The following is a 6,604-nucleotide window of genomic DNA, read 5'->3' as shown; positions in this document are numbered from 1 at the left end:
TACTGGACACACACACACACTGAACACACACACTAGACACACACTCACTGGACACACACAGGAGACACACACACACACACACACACACACACACACACACACACACCTAGACACACACACACACACACACTAGACACACACACACTGGACACACACACACGGACACACACAGGACACACACTGGACATACACACACGCTGGACACACACACTGGACACACACACACACACACACACTGGACATACACACACGCGACACACACACACACTGGACACACACACACTGGACGCACACACCAGTTTGAGACAGTTTATTCCTGTAAATACACTGAACAAAAATTTAAAGGCAACATGTAGTTCACGAGCTGAAATAAAAGATCCCAGAAATGTTCCATACACACAAAAAGCTTTTAAGTTTTACATCCCTGTTAGTGAACATTTGTCATTTGCCAAGATAATCTATCCACCTGACAGGTGTGGCATATCAAGAAGCTGATTAAACAGCTTGATCATTACAAAGGTCTCTCTAAAATGTGCAGTTTTGTCATATAAAAACCTCAGACCACATGTAAGTCATCATGTGGGCGAGCGGTTTACTGATGTCAACGTTGTGAACAGAGTGCCCCATGGTGGCAGTGAGGTTATGGTATGGGCAGGCATAAGCTACGGACAACGACACCAAGTGCACTTTATCCATGTCAATTTAAATGCACAGAGATACCGTGATGAGATCCCATTGTCATGCCATTCATCCGCCGCCATCAACTCATGTTTCAGCATGATAATGCACGGCCCGATCGATGTCGCAAGGATATGTACACAATTCCTGGAACCTGAAGAAAAAAAAGAAACGTTTTTCCATGGCCTGAGTACTCATGTGATGACCCTCCCACTCTATCTGCCGGATTCTTTCTCTTTGCTCTTGTTTTCCTTAATAGGATGTCGGTGGGCGGAGCTGGGAGGGTCGTCAGCGAAATGCGAAATGGGACACACCTGGCCTTGGGTGTGTCCCGAGGATAAATACACCTTTCCCCCATTCATTGGAAGAGACTCTCTCCATGCAGACATGGGCTGCATTTCAAACTCATAAGAGACACACCCTCCTCCACTTACACTCGCCTTATAACCTTGGGGGAATCCCCACGGCCATATTTGTCGTCGGTCCAAATGATTAGCCAAGCAAGGGAAGTTGGCAACGTAAGCCCCTCAGCACTCATTTTTGATCGAGTTTGCGAGTGTACAAATATGTTCACTCTGGGCCTGAAACGGCCCATAATTCAATTTGCGATTATTGTACATCCGCTAAGAAAAGTCTGCCAAAACTTAAAACCTCAACATGGAGGAGTCTACATACAAGTGTAAGTAAAAAGTAATGTAAATAAGTTAGAATTTGTGCTACTAATGCACATGACGGCACAAACACGTCTTGTAAAAGTAATTATGTTTTTGTTTGGTTAGTTTTTGGAAATTGTAGAAATAAAACTTCTTCAGAAGTTCCAGCTAGGCAGGCTAACGTTAATTAGCTAATTCATTTGCTAGCTATCATACAGTAGGCGTATATTAATAATTATAGAGTTAATATAAGTAGAAATGCACTCATAATTGACTGCAATGCATATAAAGCACCCACAAGCTACCGGTGGCTGAAAACACAATCGTCGCGGGACAAACGAGTGATGAATTTCCGGGCAAGAGTGGTCCATTTAAAATTAAATCCTTCCTCCCTCGCCCCTTACCCTGCAAGTGTAAACTCGTCAGACGTCATGATACGTCCTCAGAAGTGTCCACTTAATTTGAGGGCTGAGGGGAGTGTTTGGGCTGAGGGGAGTGTCTGTTAAGTGTTTGGAATGCAGCCACACTGTTATTTTTGGTTGTGGCATTTTGTTACTAGTTTGTTTTGGCACCTCTCAACACCCATCATTATCACCATCTATGCATGCATCCACTCACTTACACTACTGATAACTGACTACACACACCATTGTTAATTGTATATAGTTGACTTTAGTTAGTAAATGTATGTGTTATTCCTTATCTCCATGTTGTCTCCCTCTTTGTTACGGCCTACGAGCTGGTTCGTAACAAGTGGGGGCTCATCCGGGATCATAAGGTTGGTTCCTAGACATTTTGGCGTATAGTATTTTGTTGCATTTTGATGGGTTAATGCTTATTGGGATGCGCTTTTGGTTGGTATTCAGTGCATAGTCTTATATGTGTTTGGTATAATGCCTTAGACGTATCAGTGATTTTGTTTGTCCGGTGATGCCATCAAACCCGTGCAGCTTAGAGGGAACATTGGTCCTCACCATATGTATATGAACACTGAAGAGTAGAGCACTGGCTCTAAACTCCACCTTTTTGGTTTTGCAATCAGATGATGAATATGTGAAAGTACATGTCACCTTTTATTTGAGGGTAAATATTAGGGTGGTATGTTCCTAGGCTAGGAAACGATCGCAGCTGAAAATACAGTTGTCACAAACTTCGTCGTCTGACGATAAGGAGAAATCACTGTCAGACCAATACGCAGCGGGTTGCGTGTTCCACATCATTTTATTAAGTTTGATGCACACGGAAAAACAAACTAGAACGACAGGAGACAGTTTCACAGGCTATCACTATACGTAGCAGTGCGAAATAAAACCCACAAAACCCAGGTGACAAACACACTCCTAATATATGACTCCCAATCAGGAACAACAATAACCAGCTGTCCCTGATCGGGAGCCACACAGACCAACATAGAAACAGAAATACCAGAAAAACTACATACAACACAGTACTTCTGCCACGTCCTGACCAAAAATACTAAACAACTACTCCCTCTGCTGGTCAGGACGTGACAGTACCCCCCCCTAAAGGTGCATACCCCGAATGCACCTAAAAAAGAAACCACAAAAATCCCCAATACCACAACAAAAAAACAAAACCAAATACCCCCTAAACAAAAAAAAGGGAGGGAAGGGAGGGTGGCTGCCGTCAACGACAGCACTTCTGCTACACCCCTCCTCCCCAACCCACCTATCCTGGAGGTGGCTCTGGTTCGGGCCTACTGCCCTCCAGACTGTAGACAGACTTGCTTGGCTCCGGACCGTAGTCAGACTCACTCAGTTCCAGGTCGTAGGCAGACTCATTCCGTTCCGGATCATAGGCAGACTCATTCCGTTCCGGATCATAGGCAGACTCATTCCGTTCCGGATCATAGGCAGACTCATTCCGTTTAATGCTGTAGGCAGACTCAGTTCACAGTTAATCAAACACTTATTCAGTTCCGGGTCGCAGGCAGACTCCTTCGGTTCCGGGTCGCAGGCAGACTCCCTCGGCTCCGGGTCGCAGGCAGACTCCCTCGGCTCCGGGTCGCAGGCAGACTCCCTCGGCTCCGGGTCGCAGGCAGACTCCCTCGGCTCCAGGTCGCAAGCAGACTCCCTCAGCTCCGGACTGGACACTGTTGCCGGATACTCTGGACTGCAGCACACTGGTGCCGGATACTCTGGACTGCAGCACACTGGTGCCGGATACTCTGGACTGCAGCACACTGGTGCCGGATACTCTGGACTGCAGCACACTGGTGCCGGATACTCTGGACTGCAGCACACTGGTGCCGGATACTCTCGAGGCTGGGCTGACGCACTGGAAGCCTGATGCGTGGGGCTGGTAGAGGAGGTACCAGGCTGAAGACACGCACCCTAGGGCTAGTGCGGGAAGCAGGAACCGGCCGAGAGGAACTACTATTATGCACTATAAACCTAATGCGTGGTGCTGGTACTGGAACTGCCAGTTTTAAACCACGCACCCCATGGCTAGTGCGAGGAGCGGGAACAGGCTGACTAGGACTAGGCTGACCCATGGGAAGCTTGATCCGTGGTGCTGGTACTGGTCGTGCCAGACTGGAGGTACTCACTTCCGGGTCAGCACGAGAGGCGGGAACCGGAAAGACTGGGCCATGGAGGTGCACAGGTGGCCTTGACAGCACCTCCTGCACAACCCATCCTGGCTGGATGGAACTAGCTGCCCTGCACGAGCGAACTGGGCTGTGCAGGGGCTTGATGGTTACCGTGAGTAGAGTAGCCTGGTCCGAGGAAGCGTACCGGTGACCAGACACGCTGCACAGGCATCCTCCTACCAGGCTGGATGCCCACTCTAGCGCGGCATCTGCGAGGGACTGGAATAGCGCGCACCGGCCTGTGCGTGCGTATGGGCGAGATTGTGCGCATCTTAGCAAAACACGGCGCCCTCCACTCCATACGCTCCTCCATATACTCACGGGTAGCTAAATCTTGGGGGTGCCTCTCCGGCTTCCTCGCCAGTCGTGTACCCCGGTAGCGTTCCCGGTCCTCACCAGCCTTCCTCCACAGGCCCTCTGCGGCCAGAATCTGTTCCCAACTCCATCTCTCACGATAGTCCATATCCTCAACCTGCCGCTCCTTTCTCCGCTGCTTGGTCTTGGTTTGGTGGGTTGTTCTGTCACAAACTTCGTCGTCTGATGATAAGGAGAAATCACTCAGACCAATACGCAGCGGGTTGCGTGTTCCACATCATTTTATTAAGTTTGATGCACACGGAAAAACAAACTAGAACGACAGGAGACAGTTTCACAGGCTATCACTATACGTAGCAGTGCGAAATAAAACCCACAAAACCCAGGTGACAAACACACTCCTAATATATGACTCCCAATCAGGAACAACAATAACCAGCTCTCCCTGATCGGGAGCCACACAGACCAACATAGAAACAGAAATACCAGAAAAACACATACAACACAGTACTTCTGCCACGTCCTGACCAAAAATACTAAACAACTACTCCCTCTGCTGGTCAGGATGTGACAACAGCTGAAAATACAGATGAAAATACAGATTATATACTTAGTTCTATTCAATTATCAATCAACTAGACTAGATAATAATGCATGGCAGGGCTCTACAGTGTGACCACTTTACTCGCATATGCGCCTAAATATTTTGCTGTTTGACCTGAAATGTTTATTTAGGAGCACCAGGGTTTCCTAGAAAAATGTAAAGGATTCTAGATTTAACACCAAATGTTTCATTGTGCTCCTAAATGTATTTGTTTGTGCCTACATTTTTCAACGTAGGCGCACACATACTCCTTGTAAAAAAGGTCAGCATAGAGCCCTGCATGGCTGGCTACAGCTGCCTGCATTATTTCCAGATACAGAAAGGTATTCCATTGCCCCATATATTGCTTCACTTCAAAGAGGAGTAAAACTTTTATTCTCCTGACACTTATGCCACAACATTGTACAATCAAAAGAAACGAATAATCTTTCTTAATCTTTTTGCCAGCTACGCATGTTTGCTGATGGACAGATCGTCAGAAAATACACCGACAAACTATTTACAGATCAAAACAATTCAGCCTATCCATTCTTCATTTTCCTTTAAAGAAATACAAAGAAAAAACTGTCTGTTAGGCTATGCGCTGGACTCCATACCAGCACAAGAGGACAAACAAACAATTCACAGAAATATTACTTCAGTTTTTTACTTTCTTTTATGTATTTTTTGTAATTTCTGTCCCTTTATTGGATATGCCTCAGTCCCACATATCATAAACCATTTATTTTGAGGGCAAACAAATGAACTATTTACAGAACCTTTTTAACCTTGTGTGTGTACACTCTTATAAAACAGGGTTCCAAAAGGGTTCTTTAGCGGTCCTCATAGGATAACCCTTTTTGGTTCCAGTAGAACCCTCTGTGGAAAGGGTGCTAAATGGAACCCAAAAGAGTTCTACCTGAAATCAAAAAGGGTTCTTCAAAGGGTTCTCCTATGGGGACAGCCAAAGAACCATTATCGGTTCTAGATAGCACTTTTTTCATAACAATTAAATATGTTACATTTATCAGTAAAGATCTCACCTCTTTTCTTGAAGGACTGAAGCAATTCCCAGCAATGTATTGGTGTCAAATTGTATTTTATGTCCTCCAGCTGAACATATTCAAGGTCTTTAAGCTCTTGCCCAGAGCCTGTTGGCTTCGCATGTGGACATAACCTTGCTGAGCAATCAAATATGAGCTTATTCTTATCATTAAAGGTAATACAATCAAGCTGTTTCAGTGCTTAGGAACTATAATGGTTCGACCACACTATGGCCTCCAGTCTCCTCTCTCAAGCAAAGTAAATTTATCAGAAATAACGAGTCTACAAGGCTTGATCTCTAAATGTGTTTCTCTGTAGGCTACATACTGAAGCCTTAAAGCTAGAATCCTTAGGTGCTAAACCCATTATTGGACGGTTAAATGTTGCAGGCAGGATCAGCTGCAGAAGATATTATTTTATTTAAAGATGTCAATGGTGATCTAGAGGTTCAAATTATAATATCTATTGATATTTACAAACTACACAACTAACAGGTCAACGAAAAGACAATACTTTGGAGGAAGCAAACCTGTCTATTCCATTAGACTCAGGTTGGGGTATACCAGGCTCACTTCATAGTCATTATCCTCATCCACTTCCTCGATGTCCTCCACTTCTAGCTTTCTGCCACTGCCCTCAAAAAAAGCTTGTCTGAACAATTCACATTGTCCTTCTGCATGCTGGTACTCATCAAGCTTTCCAGCAAGGACAGCTCTTGCC

This window comes from Salmo salar, chromosome 06 (genome assembly GCF_965601325.2).
Source record: "Salmo salar chromosome 06, fSalSal1, whole genome shotgun sequence".
NCBI classification, from domain to species: Eukaryota; Metazoa; Chordata; class Actinopteri; order Salmoniformes; family Salmonidae; genus Salmo; species Salmo salar.
Note: the sequence above shows the minus strand (reverse complement) of the source record.